Source organism: Lissotriton vulgaris, chromosome 4_1 (assembly GCF_964263255.1).
Source record: "Lissotriton vulgaris chromosome 4_1, aLisVul1.2, whole genome shotgun sequence".
NCBI lineage: Eukaryota > Metazoa > Chordata > Amphibia > Caudata > Salamandridae > Lissotriton > Lissotriton vulgaris.
Genome location: NC_141691.1, coordinates 1,902,842,648 through 1,902,865,441, shown reverse-complemented (window position 1 = coordinate 1,902,865,441; position 22,794 = coordinate 1,902,842,648). Strand labels below are relative to the sequence as shown.

Genomic DNA, 22,794 nt, shown 5'->3' with positions numbered 1-22,794 from the left:
GCGACAGTTGCTGGTGAACATCATGAGGGATACACTGCTTTTTAATGGTTGGTGTCTCACTTTTGCTATTAAAGTATTTCCTAACTCATCGCTGGAGTTCAGAGTCATCATTTTACTTATCAAAGTGGCAACGATCTGCCTGAGAGGGGACAGGCATCCTGGGTCACCAACCACTCCTGAATCCACATTTGCGGCATACTATTTACAAGAGCAGTTCTGCTTTGAAGATCATTTAACTAGTGGTCATATGGTACCTGGAAGTTGTTATCTGCTGACCAACGTGATTGTGTAAGTTTCAGTTGTCCCTAGTCTATGAAGTGCGGAGACTGCTGGTTTGCTGAGATTTATAAGCGGCGTCATTGAGGCATAATGGTCGTGATCAGCCTTTGCTGTAATGTGCTGCCAGAACACTGCCTTGTGGTCTAAGCCATCATAGAGCATTTCTGTGGTGTGATCCTTGTCTGCGGTCCTAGAGGGCACTGATATCAGGAGGCAGAGTGAGTCTTCGTGCCATCATTTGAGTTACGTGCCATAACCTGTCGTCGCCATCTTTATTTGGGTAAGTGTTACTGCATTGCCGCCGTGTGGAGCCTCGTCTGCAGAGTAGAAGAGTTGTCGCAAAGTGCAGCCGACTTGCGACTTGGAGGTGGAGCACACTTTGTTGATATCATGTGGGGCACCAAATCGCGGCACTGACCTTGATACAATTTGTGTCTGAGAGGCTATGGTGGTTGTATTTCAGTATTATCATCATCATATATGCAATGGTTGCTGGTTGGCATATGAACAATGCTGTGAACAATGCATATGAACCCATAATGGTTCTTCAATCCTTTGAAGCAGAAAGGTATGACTGCTTGTGATTAGATTATTGAGCACACTGTTGTTTAATTACTTGTTCTCAAGGAAACTTTCAATGTACTTGAGTTGCACCAGGTTCTATACTACTTGCAATCTGGCTGACAAGTGGAATCTGGAGTTCTGATAATTGCCTTGTTGAGTTGTCTTTGGGCAATTACAGGTGGACATTTCAGAGGAAGACAGGGGAACAGTGTCAGGTGCCATAAAGTGGTTCTCTGTCTATCTGATATTTTCTATTTCCAATCCTTTCATGGGGGATGATTGTAGCTTGCCCTGCTGCTATATCATTTCCTAATTTCCTAATGTGCCCACATCTCCTGTATATTTATCTGTCAAAGGAGATGGTATACTTCCCTGGAAAAGATGTAAAAACTTGCTTGATTCGTATTTGGTAGCAGTTGGGGGTGAGAGGTTCTCATCAGCCAGAAAACAGGCAGTGCTTTTACATAACTTAGGGGTAGAGGGGTGAAATATTTATGACAGTTTAGAAATCTCACCCGTTGGTAATGCGGAGGGTGATGTTGGGGATGTTTATGAAATGTCAGCACTTTTGCTGAAGAAGCATTTTCAAGACAAAATTAATGTTGTGTTAGGACAGCATACGTTTTGTATGTGTGTACAAGGTGAAAATAAGAGTGTGGGATGATTGAAAACTCGTATATTGTACCAACAATGTGAGGGTACAAGAAAAACTCATAGGGCCACATGCATCAAAAATACATTTTGCATTCCTTAAATAATTAATTTAGGGTAATCGCTAATTAAGGAATACAAAATGGTATGTAAGAAAATAGCAATTAAATAATGCGATTCCTAAAGATTCTCAATTTCAATTAGGTAATCGCTATTAGGTTATAGTGCTCCATTCGTTCCTATGGGCCTAAAGGCAATTCCCACCTTTAAAATGAGGTACAGCTTAATAGCTAAAAGTAACTTTTATTCAGTGCTGTAAGCTGTCCCAATTATTCTCACGGGGTCCAGTGGGCACCTTTGTGACATAGTGCACGGACAGTTCATTTGCATTCTTCAGTTTTCGAGAATTTCATGATAGAGCACACACTTTTCCTTTATGGGGAAAAAGCAACCTATGATGATAAGTGGGTGTGCTAGTGAGTACCAACCAGCAAGCTCCCCTTGGTGTTACGATCGTGAGGTGCTTTCGCTCCTTTTTCACACTTTTTACATGTCTGGGTGGGAGTTGTCCTATGTTGTATTGAATTTTTTGTTATAAATAGAACACATTGACACTTTGAGTAGCAATAGTGGGTCGCTCTTGTGAGGGAGTATTTGAAACATATTGTAAACCCCAACATTGACGTGAATTTAAGAGTAGATGTTCTAGCCAAGTCAGGCTTCTTGTTGTTTATGGTTTGTTGAGTGGGTGGCGACCTGACTTTTACTCCCCCTGTTGCTCCAGTTGTGTTGATGAATATTCTGAAAGCGCCTGCTCAGCTAGATAAAGATCCAGTGAGATTTGAGCCAAATTTGTTCAATACTTCTTCAGTGTAGCACAACCCATCAGGTCTATACTCAGAAGGGGGAGTAGATTTAAGTGGATGGAAGAGTGTGAGTTGGCTTTCAAAGCAATCAAGGAGAGTATCAGTAAGATGCCCACTTTAGGGCATGTCAATGTGAAGAAAAGAACCATTGTGATGACTGATGCCAGGCTCATAAGGTTGGGGATATTATTTTCACAAGTCAGTGGTGTGGTTGAGTGTGGTGTTGCCTTTGCCTTGCTATCTTTCAAGGGTATGGATGAACGATACTCTGTGGTGGAAAGAGAGGCCTTGGTGTGTGTATGGGCCATAACACATTTACAATTTTACCTTTGGGGTATGCAGTTTGTGGTGTGCACAGGTCACAGGCCATTGGTACAGCTACTTGCCACAAGAAAGGATTATTAAGTTACCCCTGGGATTAATAGGTGGGTGGAGGATGTGAGTGAGTTTAATTTCTGTGTTGAACACATCTCTGGTAGGAAGAACAGTGTTGTAGATTGCCTGTCTAGGCTTCCTGTTTCCGGGGAAACTAGCATTCAAGATTGCCTGGAGTCATGTCTTGTGAGTTGGGGTTGTAAGGATGCCATTTTGAAAGAGGAGTAGTGTGAAGCAAGAGAGTGTGATGCAGAAGCTTAAAGGCTCAGGGAGTTCATTGTGAAGAGATGGGCAGTTTATAGATCTGTCCTGGAGAATTTGCTGGGCTAGGGGAATGTCAGAGAAGAGTTGAACTAGATCAGGGATGACCTGTTCTGAGGAGAAAGAGTTATTCCTCCTATGAAACTGAGAGAGAAAGTGATGGATTTGGCACATGATGGTCACCAAGGGAGGCGGCTCACCATGGCCTGACTGAGAGTGCTGTGTTGGTGGCCAGGTCTGGACCAACAAGTCATGAAGGCCATAAAAGTTAGCAATTTATGTGCCAAAAATGATAAGAGCAAGTCCACTGTCATTGTTTGCGGTTCGAAGTGACCCTTGGAAGAAGCTTGGGCTGGATTTTACTGGGCGTTTCTATCTGTTGCCTGAAAATGAGAGCTACCTGATATTGTTGGTGGACTACATGTCCGTCCAAATGTGTGGTCACAAAGTGTGTGAAATTGTTAGATACCAGGGCGGTGACCGATTTTCTAAAGATGGAATATTGAATAGAGGGTATGCCTAATTGCACTGTGACTGATAACGGGGTCCAACTGAAGCTGTAAGAAATGCAAGAGTTTTTGAAAGGTTTGTCCATTGTACATCATAGGTCAGAACTTTATTCACCTCAGACTAATGGTTTGTCGGAGCAGATGAATAGGTTGGTCAAATCATGTGTGCAGAGAGCGATAGATGTTAAGATGCCGTTAACTCAAGTTATAGAGGAATTGTGGTGGGCACATCACAATGCTCCCAAACCGGTTAATTTCAAGTCTCCTTTCTTTTGAATGAGAGGTAGGGTGCGCAACCCCAAGCTTAATCCTGCCTGGATAGATGGGGTAATCTATGATGCTAGACGATTGTCAGAGGCGGATGATTTGAGCAAGTCCAAGGCCCAAGGTGTGGCGTTGAGGAGGAAATATGTGGAAAGCTATGACCAGAAGAAGTGTGTGAAAGCTATATCATGGACCTTTGGTGACCTAGTTCTGCTGAAAAGACCAGAGTTTTTCTGGAAAGGAACGTCAAGATTCATGGGTGCTTTTGTCATTAAGAAAGTGAGGAGGAGTGGAGTAGAATTGGAGAATGGTGATGTGTGGTGTATGTCCCGGTTGGTTAAATGTAACAAACCAGGACGCAGTATTCCAGAAGAGGAGAGCTGCAATCCACACTCACTGGTGGCGAAGGATATCCGGGCCTCCTTTGATGTGAGACAGAGTGCTAGATCTGTTGGAAGGCCAGGTGGTGGAGGGATTATGAGATGGGAAAACTTTGAAGGGTAGTTATGTTATATTGGTCCTAGTAAAAGTTATGTCTAACCATGACAGCATTTCAAATGCATATGTTTATTTTTCACCATTTGCATATGTTTTGTTACGTAAATGCAATGACTGATTATTATTTCTGTCTCTTGTTATGTCATCTTGATTTGACAGAGCATCATCTTTTTTTTCATTTGTTTTTATCATATTATGGGGATTGGGATTGCGTACATTGTAGTGTTATGCAGTGTAACGGGGAGGTGTGTTGACCTTATGTGTTGAATATGTAAAGAATGTTGGTCAACCATTCTAAAAGGGAACACCTGGTCAAGAATGTAAGTAGGGCTAGAACTCTGAGGGCGACAGTAGCTGAAGGACATCGTGAGGGGTCGACCGCTTAACTGATCGCGGAGTCACCATTTAACTTAACACATTCACTGGCATTTTCATGAACCAATGCCCAATCCAAGATCAGAAATAACAAAATAAAAAGTATCAATTCTGTTTAATCTTTGGGGAAAGGCACACATAGTCGCTATGCCCAGGCACAGTATCTTTTCAGCTACCAGAGACATGTGGGTGTAAGAGAATACATTGAAAAGCCAAGACAGGTCCTTGAAGTGGAAGCTGAGAATAATTTGTCCTGTAGCTCTTAGCATCATTATAACACAGGACGCCTCTGGAGCCTGCTAGATTGCGCCTAACAATTACAGACGCGAAATGTGATTCAGAAAGGGTTTATTTATCAAACATATGGTATTCATGCAGAAGCAAAACACCTAATTAGTATAATACAGCATGCTAGTTATTCCTAATTGTTCCTCTTTTCATGTATTTGCAAGCTCTGGTGAACAAGTACTTTTACATTTGCATTTGGAACACTTTGTTTTATTCTGCATGAAAGAGTCTTAGATCTGAGAGGCACAGAGACAGAAATATGGACAGCTTTCAGATTTACTTTTAAATAACATTGTACTTCACTGGAGCCTTAGCTATCCCTCTTCGTTAACCCTCTGTAGATTAGTCTCTCTATCTGGTCTTCACACAACACCTTTTATTAATTTATTTGTATGTGCAATGCACCTTAACAAAACACGTTGTGCCAAATTATCATGAGCACAGCAGTATTCAACAAAAAACGTAAACACACACAGGTTCACAGTGGGCTGAGGTGCACGTGGAACCTACTCATCCCTTTGAAACATCTTTCCTGTGGCTTGAGGGTGCAGAAGATCCTGGAACAGCAGGAGTTGCCACCTGCCTCTGGAAACTTTAGTTGAGCAGTGGGTACTGAAATGTTATCTAAAGCAATCGGCTGGAGTCATTAGACTCAGCCCAGGATACTTCAGCACTTACATCCAGTTCATTTGCTGCTGAAGGTAACTGGAACTGTAACCCATGCTAAGTCCTCAGCACAAACCCATGTGTGGTTTGCCCAGATAGCTTAAAAAAGCTTACAAAGATTTAATCTCTGAAGGACCAACGAGGACAGGACAAAAGCATCAATATCAAGTATGACAACATTGCACTAATATAGATCTTATTAAGCATCAGAGTGCTTTCACTTATTCAGCCAGCCCCTATAACAAGCTACATGAGATTGTCCAGATGTATCCTGTGGTCTCTGCCATACATAGACAGTTGAATTCTAGGGAAATATTAGCTCTCCGACCCAGAGATGATTCAGTGGCATAAAACAGATCCTTAGAAAACTGTACCACTTTGATATGATGTCTCTTCATGCCAGGAATAATCTAACCCTCGGCCAGTCCCTCTGACCTGGGGAATGATGAACAGATGGTGCAATTGTACAGATTATTTCACAGTGTTGTAAGCATCAGAGACAACCAGCATCAATCGCATACCAGCTGCTAGTAACCCAGAGAAGGGAGTGTAATCTAACACTAAACAGCCGCCAAACACATCTATGTTTTGTCTTTGCGGGGAATGAGATTTTGATACCCTTTTTAATCACTTTGATATTAATCTCATTCTTCAATTTTGGATCGGTTATTTTCTGTCATTGAGTAAAAGACAAACCCCACATAGGTTAGATGAACCCCATAAACTGACGCAACTTCTGAAGAACCACTTACAACTGATAAAGTTTGAAAGATTTAATATAAAATTAAGAAAAGTTGCAAATACAATCCTCTCAGGATAAAATTTCAGCAAATGTACAGAAACTAGAAGGAACATATATTCCCTAAAGAACCTCAATCTACAAACGAATACAATTAAAGTCAGTTCCAGAATCAACAAATTAAAAGCATAGATATGATGTGGTTCCGTTGCGTCATCTAAAAAGAAAAGAATACAAGTTAAATCTGTCCCTACTCTATACTAGGTGACATCCCTACTTCGCAAATTCCTAGTACCCTAAAAAGGTGTCAGCAGTTTGACTCCCTAAGAAGTTCAAACTCTCTTAGCCTCTAAAGGTAACTTAAGTTTAAGAAACAGTACCCTCTCTGCCTACCCATCCGCTCTCTAAGGGTCCTCGGCCTACTGCTCCCTTGCGCTCTGATCTCTCTCTCAGCGCATCTGCTCAAGTCATCTGCTCTCTTGCTTGCCCTGAGCTCTTCGCCGTTCCCGCTATCTTCTCCCCGGGGTGCTGTCCCTAAAATACACAATCACAGTGTGGGTGGAACGCCCCTTCGACGCCCACCACGGACTTTCCCCCATGATGTCATTTTCTAGCTCTTTCCATGGCTTCGTCTCTTCGCGTCGTCCGTTAAGTTGACCCTTCTTCTTAGACGCCATCTTCGTCTTCTTGCTGGTGACTTCATTGACATTGCATTTGACACTTTCGGAGCAAAAGTCTATCACCTCATCAGAACTTTACTCTTTACGACTATATAAATAACCTTTCTTGGTCCTGTGAATGGTCATTTCAAAACAAGACTCAAATTCCAAGCGTCTCCTCTCACGTTTAGGCAATAAACTTCGTCCGACATTGTCACCTTAAATCTAGCAAGAACTAGACTCCTTGGCTCGCACGTTCACATCAAGTCTATTCACGACTCCTGTGAGCCCACTAAATTACCAACAGCGGACTACACTCCTGCGAACCCTTGGTCAGTCAGTTTAAAATCACACATGACCTAAACTCTACAAAACTTCTTCTACACAGTATAACCTTTAACACATATTTATATACAATCGCATTTAGCAAATCCTTTGCTTATAAGTGAATACATTTTACATAGAATATAAAGTTATCCTCGTTCTTTACATCGTTATGTATGCTCTCTGCACATTTCTCCAAGTTACATTTCTCGCCGCTTCTCCATTTAAAGTTACACACGTACATGAATTCTACTTTGCACGTTCTTCCATTCGTAAGCATTTCTACATTAGCCCACTATGAATACGGGCCTTCTAAATCTAATGCACGTTCAAGAGTAAATACAATTACATTTCCTATATTACTTTGGTTACGTCTGTTAACTTTATACTTATAAGTGTCAACTTCACGTTACGATATACATTTCATTCTTACGTTTATACGATATGCTTGTAAATATGATTCGGATATACGTTTTATTCAAATTGCGCTCTCTCAGTTCCCCCCTTTGATGACCCTTAGGAGTCATCACTAAATGCAATTTGAATAGCACCTTTAAACAGAACTAGTTACATCATTCCCTCTTTTTATCCTTTCGAGTGCTCTTAAACTGTTATACTGTTGATCTTGTAAAGCAGCTAATCTCCTTTCTTGTTCTCTCATGGATCTTTGTAACCGGTTCGTCCTATACCATTTATACAATTTTACTAACCCTAACAATGTAATTATGCAAATTAATACTATTAATACAGGTTTTAATATATACCATACAATGCTTTTACCAAGGTTGGCAAACCAACTTCCAACCTTTCCTACTCCATAACCTACTTTTTCCCAAACATTTATTTTTGTCAAATCTTCGATTTCTTGATGTATCTGTAATGTTTCTTATGACCTTCTCAAGTGGTTTTGAATTATCAGGAATATAAGTACAACATTCCTGAACCTTCAAAGCCTTGCAAACTCCGCCTTCTTTAGCTAATAGTACATCAAGAGCAAGTCGATTCTGAAGAACCATTGCTCTAATCGATTGCATCTCGCCTTCTACTAGCATTAATGACCTTGCAGTACTTGCAGACAATCTATCTACGACTGTAGCTAGTCTCCTGATCTTAACATCGTTAAGTATTAAACCTAACAAAGGAAACATCGCTCCAAATACGTCTCCTACTACTTCTGCATCTCCTACTTCTCTTTTCGTTCTTGTCGAAGCCTTTCCTTCTATGATCGCTAAATCCTTTGCATGATATATTTTGGGGAAGACAATTGCCAAGTAACACGAACCATACCAATTGTCAGGCAGTTTTACATAGGCATTTCTTCCGCATACAAAATACACATTAGGAATCACTTGCATCTCTTTCATAAAATCTTTCGTATAGTACTCTAATCGAAAAGCATGTTCGCAATTAACTTCACCTACAAATACACTCTCATAATATGTCTTGCTTCGAGTTAAACATAACTTTCCTTTCTGCGTTCTATCCAAAGCAATTGGACCATTGCTCCCTTTCTTCTTGTGTGCTTTTTCTTCTTCGGTCCAATCAGTTTTCCACTGTCCTGACATTTTTAGAATCTTTTGCCTCCTGTATCTATCATCTACTTGTCCTATGAATTTCTTCTCAATCTCTGACACCTTACAAGTCAGATTATTTCTGCGTGCGTATGATGTATCTAATGTATCCCAAGGAAGAAAGAATTTGGCTAGTCTATCCTCCTTTTTGTAATAGTCCCACTTATTCATTTGTTTATAATTCGGGACTTCAGGCAGTACCGAATCATAATTTGAAAAGTAGTACTCGAACCCTTCTCTACCATAAAATATACTAAGCAGTAAACTACATGTTATCCCATAAGTCAGTGGGAGATGATGATATCGGATGCCCTCATCTACAGAAGCCGGCAATTGCATACATACATAGCAATCTTTGGCCTCCATGGCATCGATATACTCGTACAATAGTTTGGCATATGCATTTGACCTAAAGTTTCCCTGTGACTCGTCTACGTGTAATCTACGAGCTTCATCTACCAGTAACGCTTTTTCACGGATAACATTGCTCTCCTCCTTCTTCCCAACAAGAGCAGGTTTCAAAGTCGTTACAGGCTTTACACCTGCTGTTTCTTTATCAGTTTCATGTCCTACTATGTATGATATCGTCACTACTGTAACTATGAGAAAAATTACTACTGCTATTAGTGTACCTATAATGCATTTGGCTTTTCGGTTTGGGTTGCCGTTCTCCATGTTATCAAAACAGCGTAGCTCTTTCCTTTTCGAAGAAAAGTTTTCTTTCAAGTCTTTATTTGCTTCGTTTTCTTTCTCAGTCTGTAAAGTGCTCTTAACCAACAAAAGTCTCTTTTTCGCAACAATGTCTCTTTATCTTTAGTAACAGACAACCCTAACCCTTCTCCGTCCTCTAAATGTAATCCCTAATTTTATTCTTCTTTCCACTCGGCACTAGGTTATCTTCTTCTTTATAGCTTAAACACAAAAGTCTTTATGCATCTACAATTATTCTCGTACCTGCAGCTTTAATAACAAGTTCCAATAGTTCAAAACGAATGACTTTTTCTTCTTGTTCTGGAATTTGATGACCAAAAGTCGGAAACTGTAATCGATTTAGCACTAGGTCTTTGATCCGACTTAGGTATGGGGGTATGGGAAGTGTGAAAGTCAGTAACCCCTCAGTCTCGAGTCCAGGCGTCAACATCCATATCTCCACTGCCACAAATGGATCGAGATCGATTACTTTCACTTCTCTCACTCTCCCAGATTTCTGTCCCCAAGACATCTGCTAGATAAGTCCACTCTGGGGTGGCGTACCTTCTGCAGGGCACACGTACCCTTCTTGATCTTCTCGGACTCTCAGAGCCTGAATCCGTAGTTTCTTCTTCTTGATCTGAATCTTCAGCGATCGGGACAAGGGTACTTTCTTGTGGTGCTTTTAAGCTTGGCCTTCTCCTTCGTTCTGGCCAACTAGCTTCATCACTCCTTGTCCTCCTGCTTCTTGTTCTTGGACCCGTCTCTTGGTCACTTACATCTTGTTCGGTCTCTGACTCGAATTCCCAGCTACTTCCCTCTTCCGATACAGCTTCGGTCTCACTGGTGTCCTGACCATCAACGACTTGTTCCGACACAGGCTCAGCCTCTTCGATCACCTCTACAGCTTGGCTTTCCCCCTCTGTGGCTTCTCCGCTTTCCGCTGGATTCTCATCCGAGAGAGGAGCTGTTTCTTCTAGAGGTGTTGGCACTCTTCGAGTGTGCGAAGCATGTATCCAATTCGGCAGGCCTCCACACTTCACTTCAGTGTTCGTAACAAGTATGACTTGAAACGGTCCTCGCCAGCGCACGTCTAAGCAGTTCTTCCTGACGTGCTTTTTCACCAAAACCCAGTCCCCCGGACTCAGGTCATGGCACAAGTCCTGTGCTGATGGAACCTCTGCGGCCTGGACCTGGAGGGACATAGAATTAATGGCATCAGATAGTCCCTTGCAGTAGTCCAAGATCAAGTCGTCTGTGATGTTCAATAACGCTGCAGTCGGAACCAATGGCAATCTCATAGCTCTCCCCATTAGCACTTCATGTGGAGAGAGACCTGTTTTTCTATCTGGTGTGCTACGTATGCTCATAAGAACCACTGGAAGTGCGTCTGGCCAACTCAGAGATGTTGATGAACAAACTTTGGCAAGTCTGGACTTTATTGTGCTGTTGATTTGCTCTACAATCCCTGAAGCTTCTGGTCGATAACTGCAATGGAGCTTCTGATCGATACCCAAAGCTGAGCACAACATCTTCACTACTTCGCTGTTAAAATGAGTTCCTCTGTCCGATTCCAAAGAGGATGGCACCCCAAACCTCGGTATCAACTCTCTAAGTAACAGTTTTGCTACTGTAAGTGTATCGCATCTACGTGTAGGGTAAGCTTCAACCCATCTAGAAAATATACAGACAATCACTAAAACGTATCTGAGTCTATTGCATTTAGGCATTTCGATAAAATCAAGCTGCATCCTATTGAAAGGCCCCCCCAGACCTCCCAATGTGACTCAATGTGACTGGTGTTCTCTTTCCTACGTTTAGTTGCTGACAGATCGCACATCGCTGACATACTGCTTCTGCCGCTACTCTAAACTTTGGATTAAACCACGTTTGTCTGAATACCCTCACCATAGCATCTCTACCTATGTGTGCTGATCCATGCAATTTCCTTGCCATTGGACTAACAAGTTCATTCGGTAAAACTGCTCTCCCATCTGCAGAAATCCAAAAGTTCATTTCACTTTTTATACACCCAGCTGTTTCCCAGCCCTTTTTCTCCTCACCTGGTGCATTTTCCTGAACACATTTCAGTTCATCCCACGTATCTACAGTGTCTAACAACATAGTTAAATCAGTTCTGTCTTGTATTCCTCCCACTTCTACATTGGTGTGAGAATAACCTTGTTCTGCGCAGTAACGCGCTACTTCATCAGCATAGCGATTGCCCTGCGACACAAAATCTACGTTTTTCGTGTGCGCAGCACATTTGACGACCGCAATAGCTGATGGTCCTTGCAATGCTTCTAACAATAGTCTCCCGAATTCTCCATTCCTAATGGGAGAACCCGAGGAGGTCATGTAACCTCTTTGAGACCATAACTGCCCGTAATCGTGAACTACCCCGAAACCATACTGGCTATCGGTGTATATGGTGACTCAAATTTTGTTACCTGCTAAACAGGCACGCGTCAAAGCAATAATTTCAGCTACCTGAGCGGAATGTACTCCTTCCAGGCAGGCGGCTTCTACAACTCTGGTGATTGTACAAACTGCATAAGCTACTCTCAGCTGACCAATATCGTCTCTTACGCATGAACCATCAACAAAGAAAATTTCATCGGGGTCAGTTAATGGCTCATCTACGATATCTGGTCTCGGTTTGGTGCATAGTTCAGTCACATCAAGGCAGTCATGATCTGTACAAATTTCATCATCCACATCATTTGGAAGTGGCATCAACGTAGCAGGATTTAAGACGGAGCATCTTTTTAGGGTCACATTCTCGGCAGCCAATATGACTTGCTCGTAGCGTGTGAGCCTGCTATTCGTCAGATGCTGAGTCTTAGTCCTGGTCATTAATAATTCCACAGAATGCGGTACGTACACCACTAACTGATGTCCCATTACCACACTCTCACATCGTTCAATGCTGACACCCGTTGCAGCTACGGATTTGAGACATCCGGGCAACGCTGCGGCTACTGGATCTAATGTAGCCGAAAAGTAAGCAACTGGCCTACGCGCATCTCCGTGTATCTGGGCCAAAACTGCTAAAGCGCATCCCTCTCTTTCGCAGCAGTAAAGCAAGAATGGTTTCGTGTAATCAGGCATTCCTAAAGCCGGGGCGCGACACAAGTCCTCCCTCAGCTGCAAAAACGCCATCAAACAATCTTTGTCCCATGGTACCGGATCACTCACCCCTTTGTGCGTCAGTTGTAATAACGGCTTTGCCTTCAGTGAGAAGTTGGCTATCCACTGTCGACAATAACCGACCATGCCTAGAAACATCCTGACTTCTCTCTGTGTTTTAGGCGCGTTCATCGTCATGATCGCCTCTATTCTGTCTGGAGACACCTTCCGTTTTCCTTTTTCAATCCTATGGCCCAAGTATTGCACTTCAGTCAGACAATACTGCAATTTACTTGGAGACACCTTATGTCCGTTCTCGGCCAAATGATTTAACAAGGTGATGGTGTCTACTCTGCAAGCTTCCTCAGTTTCTGACGCAACTAGGAGGTCGTCTATGTACTGGACCAGAACTGAGTTCTTGGGCAGCACTAGACTTTCAAGATTTTTCTTCAGTAGCTGGTTAAAAATCGATGGGCTTTCTGTATACCCCTGAGGGATACAACACCATGTTAAAACGCGATTTTCCAGCTTAAAAGCGAAAAGATACTGGCTATCTTCATCTAAAGGAATCGAAAAGAAAGCCTGGCACAAGTCTATCACGGTGAACCATTCAGCTTGGAACGGTATCTGAAATAATATCACTGATGGATTCGGTACCACTGGACAACATGAGACAACAATATTATTAATCTTTCGAAGATCCTGCACTATTCTGTATTTTCCACTAGGCTTCTGCAAACCCATAATCGGGGAGTTACATGGACTACCCACGATCTCCTTCAGTATTCCCTGTTTAATCATGGATTCGATCACAGGCTTTATTCCTGCAATCGTCTCCGGTGTCAACTTATATTGTGGTGTTCTTGGATACTTGGCATTGGGTCTTACCATGATCTTTACTGGTTCTACCCATTTGATCAGTCCTATTTCTTCTCCAGTAAAATCCCACACCTCAGCTGACACTTTCTCCCTCAAGTCTTGTGGAAGCTCCTCCACTGTTAAGGTAGGATATAGTTCCACGCATTCCTGCGAGTTTACAACCTCGAGATCGGCATCCTCATCATTGGTCTGCACTTCCACTCCTTCAGGTGTGCAATGTATTGTGCAATTCAGTTTACACAACAGATCTCTTCCTAATAAACACACCGGGCTAGAATCACAGATCACAAACTGATGTTCGTCACTGTAATTCCCTATCTTCACTGACACTGGTTCTGTCAGAGGATTCGTCATCCTCTTGTTTGCGACTCCTACCACCTGGATCGTCTCTCCTGATATCGGCAGACCTGGGACTACCGCTGATCTCAACGTGGATCTAGTGGCCCCCGTATCCACCAAAAAGGTCGTAGGACATCCAGCTACTTCGGCTTCTACGTATGGTCCTCTCTGATCTACTTCCAGGGCTGCTCCTAGAGTGCAGTATTCTTCCCTATTCACACGTTGCCCTGTAAGAGGATCAACGTAGTAGCATTCTTCTCCTCCTACGAACAATGGCATTTGTCTATAGGTTTTCCCTCCATTTGTAATGCGAGGCGGTTGAGGAAACGGGGCTCGAGGAGTCTGAGTCCCCCCTTTGATAAACTTTCCCTTCGGGACTGTTGCTCCCTTAACCACGTTGTTCTGAACCTCTTCCTCCTCCTGTTCTAATTCGCCTGTCTCGACATTGTAAGGACACTCGCGTCTCCAATGTCCCACCTCGTTACACTGATGGCACCTTGTTGTCTTTTTCAGGGTCGCGATATCTATTCTCGGTCTCGGTCTTTCTTCCTCATCTCTGCTCTGATTATTCTGTTTCTTTGCTGGCGTTCCTGTTCCCTGTTGCCGCTGTCCACCCTTTCCAGCTGCTTGCATCTGTACCAACATCAGCTTTTCCTTTAGTTTCTTTGCCTTCGAATCTATTTCATCGCTACAGTACCTGGCATACCTCAGAATCTCATCCAAAGGTTTGTTTTGCCAACAGATCAAATGCTGTTGAATCATTAAGCTTATGTCTGGTCTCAATCCTAAAACAAACTTAGACACAAACTGTCCTATGTCTTTGGGATCCATTACGTCTAACCCACTGTACTGTTTGAATGCTTTCAGTAACCTCTCATAGAACTCGTGAACGGTCTCTTTGGGTTCCTGAGTTGTTCGATCTATCTTAACCCAGTCTATGTCCTGCACCGGCACTTTCTCTTTTAGCCATGTTATTACTCTCTCGTATTTTTCCATGACTCTGTCTGATGGACCGCCTGTCCGGGCATCCCTCGGAGGCTCACAAGCGGGCCATTCAATACTAAGTTTACATGCCGTCCACAAATCTCCGGGTACCACGATATCGAACAAAGTGTTCAAATCGATCCACAGTACCTTAGAGATTTTCACGAATCTCTCTACCTGCTTGTACCACTCCACAGGATTCTCTCTAAGCTTTGGGAAAGAATTAGTGAATGCCGCTAAATCCCCCCTACTCCAGGGTACATGAACGTAGTTTCCGTTCGCGATTTCTCGCAAAGGGAAAGCTTCCATTCGCATTAGGTCTGTATCCTGGGATTTCACAAGTGTACTCCTTCTGACAGATCCCCTCTTGGACCATTTTTCCTCCCATCTATCCAGATCTCTCCATATTCTGATACACATGATTAGTTCCCTTACGTGTACTCTTAGCCCAATCGTTCTACGCTCATCTAGATCCCGATCCGTGCAATTCAGCCTATGGTTGGCCTGTAAGGCTTTAGTTCGTGACATGTCTATCATATACTTTTCTGCTAATTCAGATAACTTTTCATGAGCTGTCCTTGCTTTTCGAGTAACATCCTTAGATAAAAACAATATTTCATCTGGATCGTACAGCTCTAACCTTTCTATTGCTACTGTGCCGTCAATTATTTCATCCAAGTCTGATTTTAAACTCATTACATCTATCCGTCTTGCTTTTATTTCAGCTCTCAGTACGTCAGTCCTAGGTTGTTCTCTTACATCCCTCTCACCTCCACTATGCGCCCTACGCCTAAGCACAGGTGAGTTGTGAGGAGTTTTTCTTCCATCTCTTTGTTCCCATCTCTCTAGATCCCAAGCTTTTCCATCTTCCCTTGGGGTGTGGTGGAACATTGCTCCATTCCCCATCACTACATTCCGTCTTTTTGGCTCAGTTTCTCCAGATACGATATAGGATCCTCCGTGCTGTTCTAAACCACTGTAACTCGCTTGCTGTCTAGTGTCACTCAACAAACGGTAAGGTCCTTCACGGTCCTCCATGTTCCCGCGATCTCGTTCGTGATCACCGGATGCATGGCGAGACGTTTCGCGACTCCCTATATTCTCATGACTTCGTTCTTGATCACCGGACGCATGGCGAGACCCTTCGCGACTCTCCATGTTCCCGTGATTCCAATGTTGCACATTTTCATCCGGGGTATGGTGAGTGCATCTGAAAGTATTTCGGTACTCCTGCGTCCTTCGTTCTCCCTCACTAAAGGTGACGCGAGGCACTTCCCCACACCCTGCACTCCTGTCGTTGCACATTTGCCTATTGCCACTAGTAGTAGGGCAAATATCTCCCCTGCTTCCTTGACTCCCTCTCTCCCACTCCGGGCTGCTTTCGCCAGCTCCACAATGAGAGAGGATCTTGTTATCCTGGTCTCTCCATTCTGTTCCTGTTTCTAAACTTTTATTCCGAGCCTCTTCGGCAGTATCCCATTCTCTCAGGTATTCCCTTAATTCCTTATAGGATTTTGGTTTCGGTCCCCTCAAATCCATTGATCCTCTTTGACCCCCTTGTTCTATCCAGGGACCCGTTGCGGAATCTAATGGGGTACTCCGACTCGTCGGTGCTAGTATCTGCCTCTGAGGATTTATCGCGTTGTTCCTATTCTCCATCTCTGCCCTTTCCCTGTCCCATCGTGCCTGTTCCTCCTGCTGGACCCCCTCTGGGTTGTAGATTGACACTATAGGGCCTATGGTAACAGGTACTTGTAAAGCATCTGGCATTTGATACGATCTTGCATGCTGTGTTTCTGGGACCTTCTGGACCACGAATCTTCCCACTACTCTCTGTTCGGAACTAGCTTGAGGTACTTCCTCATCTTTCTTGGTATCCCACTCGGTTACTGGGATCGATTTATATTCCCCCCATCTAGCTCCGTCCTCTTGCTGTAGTACGGGACTTGCGACTTCGCTGTTGTACGGAGGTGGTCTATCTGTTAATAGCCTCTCTATCAGATCCTCATCTGACTCGCTATCCTCATCTTCTTCTAGAGGTTTCTTTTCTCCCGTAGTCTCTATCATGGTGAACAGTTTGTCTGCTTCTATCTTTTGCACTCTCTACTTCTTAGCTTCCTCATCCCACTTTGCATCCTGCACTGCTTTTACCGATCGTCTCACTCTTTCCTGGCGTCTCTTTAAGCTTTTTTCGTGTGCTGCTCTAAACCATGCACTAAGTGCTTCGAACTGTGTTGGCCTTGGTAGAGGTCTCATTGCAAGCATTACTGCTTTCAATTGGTTCAACACTTCTAGCTTAAACGTTCCGTATCTCGGGAACGTCAGTTCTTTATTCCCTTCTGTTAGCTTGTTCCACTCAGAGATCCATATTATCGAGTGTAAGCCTACATTCACTGCCATATGATAAGCTGGTGTGCCTTCTGGTGGAGCTTCTTCTCCGGCATATAAGTTTCTTCTATCTCTCCTAAAGATTGCCCTTAAACGTTTGAAACACTTCATTTTCAGTAATCTACGATTTTCCTTATTAATTCTCTTCCTTATTTACGTCCCGATGACAAACCACCAATCCCTGTGCGACTCTCGCTAATCAGCCTATCCCAACGCGGTTCTACACCAACCGACCAATCTCAGCGCGACTCTACGCTGACGTCACTCGTCCCCTCTGCAGCAGTTTCCTCCTTTCTCAGCTTGCCTCGCGGTCTTGCATACGTCTCATTCATACGCCGAAAAATGACTACTTCCGTCCAAGCGATCACTTTTCTCTGACTGTACGGCCACAGTCTAACTGTAATTGCTACCTCGACTGGCGAAACGTCTTCCCTCTGACGGTCAGACGCTTGCCTCAACTGATAGGTTACTTACACACAGTAAACGTACGACCAGCGTCCGTTACTCATACACTCACTCAAACACTCCCCCTATCATCAGTCTGCGGGCGATCAATGGTACCTCATGACCCCCTTTAAATGGTAGACAAATTACTCTGGGTGTTCGATACACCCGAACCACTTAAGCCCTCTCTGGACATAAGATTTTATCCGGTTGCGCGCGCTCACAACCTTCCCTCAATCACACTACAGGCATTCAACTCCGCTTGACATTACAACACAGGTACAACATAAAACACCGCAATCTGGCAACGCATGACCCTTATACTCACTCTCGACCGACTCTGCTGCTTTTCTCTTGACGCACCGTCAGCACCTTCTTCGGCAGGGATTCTTCTTCTGGTCGTCGATGACTAGGGACCTTGGGGTAAACTAAACCTGACCTAGGTTGTCTTCCTCAAGAAGAAAACCATCTTTCTCTGCTACCAACTGCGGGGAATGAGATTTTGATACCCTTTTTAATCACTTTGATATTAATCTCATTCTTCAATTTTGGATCGGTTATTTTCTGTCATTGAGTAAAAGACAAACCTCACATAGGTTAGATGAACCCCATAAACTGATGCAACTTCTGAAGAACCACTTACAACTGATTAAGTTTGAAAGATTTAATATAAAATTAAGAAAAGTTGCAAATACAATCCTCTCAGGATAAAATTTCAGCAAAAGTACAGAAACTAGAAGGAACATATATTCCCTAAAGAACCTCAATCTACAAACGAATACAATTAAAGTCAGTTCCAGAATCAACAAATTAAAAGCATAGATATGATGTGGTTCCGTTGCGTCATCTAAAAAGAAAAGAATACAAGTTAAATCTGTCCCTACTCTATACTAGGTGACATCCCTACTTCGCAAATTCCTAGTACCCTAAAAAGGTGTCAGCAGTTTGACTCCCTAAGAAGTTCAAACTCTCTTAGCCTCTAAAGGTAACTTAAGTTTAAGAAACAGTACCCTCTCTGCCTACCCATCCGCTCTCTAAGGGTCCTCGGCCTACTGCTCCCTTGCGCTCTGATCTCTCTCTCAGCGCATCTGCTCAAGTCATCTGCTCTCTTGCTTGCCCTGAGCTCTTCGCCGTTCCCGCTATCTTCTCCCCGGGGTGCTGTCCCTAAAATACACAATCACAGTGTGGGTGGAACGCCCCTTCGACGCCCACCACGGACTTTCCCCCATGATGTCATTTTCTAGCTCTTTCCATGGCTTTGTCTCTTCGCGTCGTCCGTTAAGTTGACCCTTCTTCTTAGACGCCATCTTCGTCTTCTTGCTGGTGACTTCATTGACATTGCATTTGACACTTTCGGAGCAAAAGTCTATCACCTCATCAGAACTTTACTCTTTACGACTATATAAATAACCTTTCTTGGTCCTGTGAATGGTCATTTCAAAACAAGACTCAAATTCCAAGCGTCTCCTCTCACGTTTAGGCAATAAACTTCGTCCGACATTGTCACCTTAAATCTAGCAAGAACTAGACTCCTTGGCTCGCACGCTCACATCAAGTCTATTCACGACTCCTGTGAGCCCACTAAATTACCAACAGCGGACTACACTCCTGCGAACCCTTGGTCAGTCAGGTTAAAATCACACATGACCTAAACTCTACAAAACTTCTTCTACACAGTATAACCTTTAACACATATTTATATACACTCGCATTTAGCAAATCCTTTGCTTATAAGTGAATACATTTTACATAGAATATAAAGTTATCCTCGTTCTTTACATCGTTATGTATGCTCTCTGCACATTTCTCCAAGTTACATTTCTCGCCGCTTCTCCATTTAAAGTTACACACGTACATGAATTCTACTTTGCACGTTCTTCCATTCGTAAGCATTTCTACATTAGCCCACTATGAATACGGGCCTTCTAAATCTAATGCACGTTCAAGAGTAAATACAATTACATTTCCTATATTACTTTGGTTACGTCTGTTAACTTTATACTTATAAGTGTCAATTTCACGTTACGATATACATTTCATTCCTACGTTTATACGATATGCTTGTAAATATGATTCGGATATACGTTTTATTCAAATTGCGCTCTCTCATCTTCACGTCGTAGCGCGTGTCCACACACAAACACCTATATGTTCAATGTTAAATGTTTATCGTCGGTTGCAGAAACATGGAGCAGAAACAAGTATAAATCATGTATCCCTACAGGCTCGCCCGTTTAACTTCCTATTCGTTATATGTCACAACGTTTTATATTTTTGTGATGTGCAAAATACCATTGAAAATATATATAAAAAAAAAGAAAGCTCCCCATTATCTGCTAAAAAAGAATATCATTATTACAGCCATCAGTACTGACCCTGTCCCATATTTATGGTAAAAGCCCAGTCGATAAGAATCCTATATTCTTTCAGGCTCCATAACATCTTGGGGTTGTTCTCCAACCACCATATTTGTGGAGCAATTGGCTTTCCGAGGAGGATCGTCACTGGATCTGTAACTGCCAAAGGTCCTTGACTCAAAGGTATCCCGATAAAGGTATGTTATATATTCATACTCAACTCCTGTGATTAGAGTTACATTTATAGGTTTCAAAAATCAATGTTTTACCTCCTCTGCTGGAATGGGTTTAACAGAGTGTAGGTGTTGGTTGACCTCACCTTCCTTTGCTTCTTTAAGGTAAAGAAAATGTATATTCAAGAATAATTTCCCAAGTGCTACAGAAATCCCAGCCCTATTCTAGAACCTATAGAGGACACTGGTAAAAAGAAAATGGTAAATAAAGCAGGTTAAGTATAAGAATGCAAGGAAAGTTTAAAAGGCACGAAACAATTCACTTGGTTAGCGAAAAGCCCAGTAAACATTTGTAGCCAAATAGCCTGCATTTGGTGTTTACATTCACATTATAATTGGAAAGAAAGATTTCTTACACCCGTCTCCTACTCTCCGTCTTTGCCTCTCACACATCTCTTAGATGCCTCTTTTTCACCTGTCACCCCCTCTCTGCTAGTCTCCCCTATTGTGCCTTTCTAATTTTTCTGCCTGTCAACTCTTTGTCTTTCCATCGGTCTGTCAGCAGTCCTTTTTTTGCCTCTCTTAAAATGTTCTTTTGTCTCTCCCCTCACACCTGTCTGTCTCTATCTCTTCAACATATATTGCTTCATCTTTTCATCTCTCTCTGCTGTTTCTTTATTTTTCTTTCTCTCTATAGCTATCTCTTGCTCACACTCCCACACGAAAGGCACACACTAATCTGTTCCTCTGTGCCTCACTTATCTGTTGTGTCTTCCTCCTCTTTCCTGGTCTCTCTGCTGCTCCCGTGTTCTCTCTTAACTTTTTTTTCTGTTCTCTGCTGAATTTTCCCTCTCCCAGACATGCCGGGAGACATCGAGGCACCTTTTTTTCCTCTCTCTTTCAACCAGCAACTACAAATTATGTTGCAAGTTTGTTCTTCTGATTTTAAAGGCACCCTGCTGGGTTCTTGCTGGAGATGCAGGCTGCAAAATCAGCTCAGCCCCTGTGATCCAAGTCACAAAAGGTAACTTTTTATTTATGTGCATTTCCGCATCACTGCTGAATTTATTTCTGCCAGTCACTTGTTAGGTTACCCAAAATTTTACAAAAAACTCATGAAAACCCTGTTTTAACGCTTCTGTGATCTCTCGAAATTGGGATCGCAAAGGCAGTGATAGGGGTCTCAAGGGGCATACCAGGGGTCGCGACCCCTAAATGACGTCCATGAAAGTAGGCCTCCTTGTTTGGGAATGGTCTGCCACCTGAACCCCCTGCAAAGTGAAACTATCATACTAACAAGATGGCTCCCTGACTTAATGCTCTCTATGGGTCAGGATTTGATTTCAGGAAAGGCCACCTCCGACTTCCATCACTTTGAGGCCAATAAAGTGGAATTTGGCACTTAAAATGGCAGAATGAAAGCAGTATGAAAATTTCTTTGGAAACAAGTTATTTTTACCATTAGAATTTGTATACGTAAAATGCCCAAAACTCATATATTCCACTATGTCTCCTCCTGAATGTCGCCCTCTAGTCCTCAATTGATCCCCTAATGTTAGTAAGGATATGTATATCCTAGTGGTAATTTGAATTATTTCTGTCTTTCCAGCCCCACCACGTCCCAGGATTAGCCTTTGTTCTGAAGACACATTGCTGCTAGGTTAGGATTGCGTGAAACATAACATAAACCCACGTGACATAACAAGACATAATAAATTCCATAAAATATATGACTTGATGTGCCATAACATAACCCAACCTTGCCAAATCCTGTCTCACTTAGTAATGTCTGGGAGTTGATAAGAGACCTAATCAGCTCTTCGCTATGTGATGCCACCCTACTATTATGGTCATGCCAGAGCGCTTCTTCAATTGATTCTTCCTTCAAAGGGCCTGATTCAGAGTTGCAGAGTCCTGCGGCTGCTACACAATTCCTAAATGATTTTACCGCTTACCATCACCGCCTGCTAGAATTGTCTCAGTTCTGTGCAATTACATGTAATACCATGTGGAATGGGGAAATATCATGTGGAATACATTTTTTCAGTCGTAAAGCTACATGGTATTCTACACTACATGTGTTTTTACCACATGTATTTGGCTCAGCAGGGGGTAAATGTGTGCATGGGCCTGTGGATGGAGTGTTGGTGAAGTAATAGAGTGGAGGAGTGAGGGAGGAAAAATGAAACTTTTTCTGTTATCAAAAAATGCAGACCATGGCTTGGCTGCTGCTGCATATGCCCTTACTCAAATGGTAAGCTTTGGATTCATCCATGTCTGTATTCAAGCTGTATTTCATTTCATGAGTAAGTTGTATTCTCAAATCATTGATGCTCTGCGTTGTCAGACACATAGTTCATCAGGGACAAGGTCCTTTGCCACAAAAGAGCGAGAGTTGGTCTTAAAGTTGAGATAAAGCTACACTGCCTTCATAACCGATGGTTGCTTGCCTTTCGACTAGCCACAATGTTATCCTTCTGTCATCAAACTGTAGTACTTGTTATTCCTGATTTAAGGCTCCT

The 22,794-nt window shown here is 42.8% G+C and overlaps 1 protein-coding gene across 1 annotated transcript in view; it reads left to right on the top strand.

The window, feature by feature from the left end:
- The window catches only part of KCNQ3 (potassium voltage-gated channel subfamily Q member 3), a 751,198-nt gene that overhangs the window by 483,909 nt on the left and 244,495 nt on the right, over window positions 1-22,794 (top strand). The window lies entirely within an intron of this gene.